The sequence below is a fragment of the Pseudophryne corroboree genome, chromosome 4 (genome assembly GCF_028390025.1).
Source record: "Pseudophryne corroboree isolate aPseCor3 chromosome 4, aPseCor3.hap2, whole genome shotgun sequence".
In the NCBI taxonomy this organism is placed as follows: Eukaryota; Metazoa; Chordata; class Amphibia; order Anura; family Myobatrachidae; genus Pseudophryne; species Pseudophryne corroboree.
This window is the reverse complement of record NC_086447.1, coordinates 18,627,430-18,629,929: the sequence shown is the minus strand read 5'-3', so window position 1 is coordinate 18,629,929 and position 2,500 is coordinate 18,627,430. Positions and strand designations below refer to the sequence as shown.

At 35.9% G+C, this 2,500-nt stretch overlaps 3 non-coding genes across 3 annotated transcripts; all 3 read left to right on the top strand.

The window, feature by feature from the left end:
* Positions 1 to 339: 339 nt before the first annotated feature.
* Positions 340 to 421, top strand: TRNAS-AGA (transfer RNA serine (anticodon AGA)). Its single transcript has one exon. It is a non-coding gene; the product is annotated as a tRNA-Ser (tRNA).
* A 944-nt stretch (positions 422 to 1,365) lies between these two features.
* TRNAY-GUA (transfer RNA tyrosine (anticodon GUA)) lies at positions 1,366 to 1,455 on the top strand. The gene is given in 2 exon segments: positions 1,366 to 1,402; positions 1,420 to 1,455. It is a non-coding gene; the product is annotated as a tRNA-Tyr (tRNA).
* Positions 1,456 to 1,694: 239 nt separating this feature from the next.
* On the top strand, positions 1,695 to 1,776 carry TRNAS-AGA (transfer RNA serine (anticodon AGA)). Its single transcript has one exon. It is a non-coding gene; the product is annotated as a tRNA-Ser (tRNA).
* Positions 1,777 to 2,500: the final 724 nt, after the last annotated feature.

Here is a 2,500-nt window from a genome sequence, read left to right as displayed (position 1 = left end):
CACAGCTGTATGATCATGGAATCCTTCGATAGCTCAGCTGGTAGAGCGGAGGACTGTAGAGGAGATTGGTACAGAAATCCTTAGGTCGCTGGCTCAAAGGATGACGCTTTTGATAAACTTAGATGTCAGTACTGACATTTTACATCCCAAAACTATACCAAGTATAAAGCATTCTCCAAGTTATATTTTAAAAATCATTAACGCAGGTCACTGTGGTCAGGATTAACTTCCCATGGAAATCATCTCTGATACAATATTACTTCAGTCTTCCTCACAGCCTGAAATGAAGTAGCACAACCCATAGAGAAACTTTTGTGAAAACATCACATTGAACGAGAGGTAGTCGTGGCCGAGTGGTTAAGGCGATGGACTAGAAATCCATTGGGGTCTCCCCGCGCATGTTCAAATCCTGCCGACTACGACTGCATGATTGTTTTATTTTTCAGAAAATTTACTAAAAGCTTGAAACCAGTGTTGCTCAGGTTGAGTCAGGAACTGGCACATCAAAATCTTTAGGATGCCTGCCTGTTCTCTCTTTCTCTATCCGTCATTCTCCTCCTCTACTTGAGACTGAGCCCAGGAATCTCAGCAGCAATACTAAGTAGCATTTATTAATTACAAATGCATTTTGAATGTCAAATTTGTAAGAAAGTTTTGTACATTTAGCAAAATATCAAATTCATTTGAAAGAAAATGATGTCCACTCAAAGTAAAAAGAACTTTGGTTACTTTCAATGCACAACATTTTACTTTCAAATCGTGTCAGATGACTTTCAGTGCTAATTATTATATCATTATCCTCTCCTTTATGAAAAATTGTGCTTTATGCAAAAAAAGAAAAAGCACAATTATTAAAAATTGTGCTTTAATGCAAAAAAATAAAAATAATTGTCTGTGCATACTCTCATGTAGCACAATTATCTTCACTAGCTCAAAAGGGCCGCTCATTGTCCAAAATGAATTGTCAAATCAGAACAAACAATGGAATATCCCCATCATTCCTGGAACACTTGATTTGTTTACAAAACAAGCAAAATTTAAAAGAGTGTAGAAGGTTTGATAGGCTCAAGCATCTCTAATCTTGATGTAAGTTTGGCTACACTAAAAAATCTATTGAAAGTGCTTTCCAAACTAGCTCTGTAGCCAGTTGAATGTAATTGCACAAATATAAGTCAAACTATTAGTGATATTTTCCAAATGATTAAACATGACAATTTGTGTGATAAAGCAACACAGGAATAAGTAGTTTAATCTCTTTTGTGTAGTCAAATCATTTTTCATTTTGCTTGGAAAGTTGATAATGTTTAAAATTAACACTCAATCATTTTAATAGCACGTAACATCACAGCTGTATGATCATGGAATCCTTCGATAGCTCAGCTGGTAGAGCGGAGGACTGTAGAGAAGATTGGTACAGAAATCCTTAGGTCGCTGGTTCAATTCCGGCTCGAAGGATGATGTTTTTGATAAACTGAGATGTCAGTACTGACATTTTACAAACCCAAAACTATACCAAGTATAAAGCATTCTCCAAGGTATATTTTAAAAATCATTAACGCAGGTCACTGTGGTCAGGATTAACTTCCCATGGAAATCATCTCTGATACAATAGTACTTCAGTCATCCTCACAGCCTGAAATGAAGTAGCTCAACCCATTGAGAAACTTTTGTGAAAACATCACTTTGCATGAGAGGTAGTCGTGGCCGAGTGGTTAAGGCGATGGACTAGAAATCCATTGGGGTCTCCCCGCGCATGTTCAAATCCTGCCGACTATGACTGCATGATTGTTTTATTTTTCAGAAAATTTACTAAAAGCTTGAAACCAGTGTTGCTCAGGGTGAGTCAGGAACTGGCACATCAAAATCTTTAGGATGCCTGCCTGTTCTCTCTTTCTCTATCCGTCATTCTCCTCCTCTACTTGAGACTGAGCCCAGGAATCTCAGCAGCCATACTAAGTAGCATTTATTAATTACAAATGCATTTTGAATGTCAAATTTGTAAGAAAGTTTTGTACATTTAGCAAAATATCAAATTCATTTGAAAGAAAATGATGTCCACTGAAAGTAAAAAGAGCTTTGGTTACTTTCAATGCACAACATTTTACTTTCAAATCGTGTCAGATGACTTTCAGTGCTAATTATTATATCATTAACCTCTCCTTTATTAAAAATTGTGCTTTATGTAAAAAAAAAAAAAGCACAATTATTAAAAATTGTGCTTTAATGCAAAAAAATAAAAATAATTGTCTGTGCATACTCTCATGTAGCACAATTATCTTCACTAGCTCAAAAGGGCCGCTCATTGTCCAAAATGAATTGTCAAATCAGAACAAACAATGGAATATCCCCATCATTCCTGGAACACTTGATTAGTTTACAAAACAAGCAAAATTTAAAAGAGTGTAGAAGGTTTGATAGGCTCAAGCATCTCTAATCTTGATGTAAGTTTGGCTACACTAAAAAATCTATTGAAAGTGCTTTCCAAACTAGCTCTGTAGCC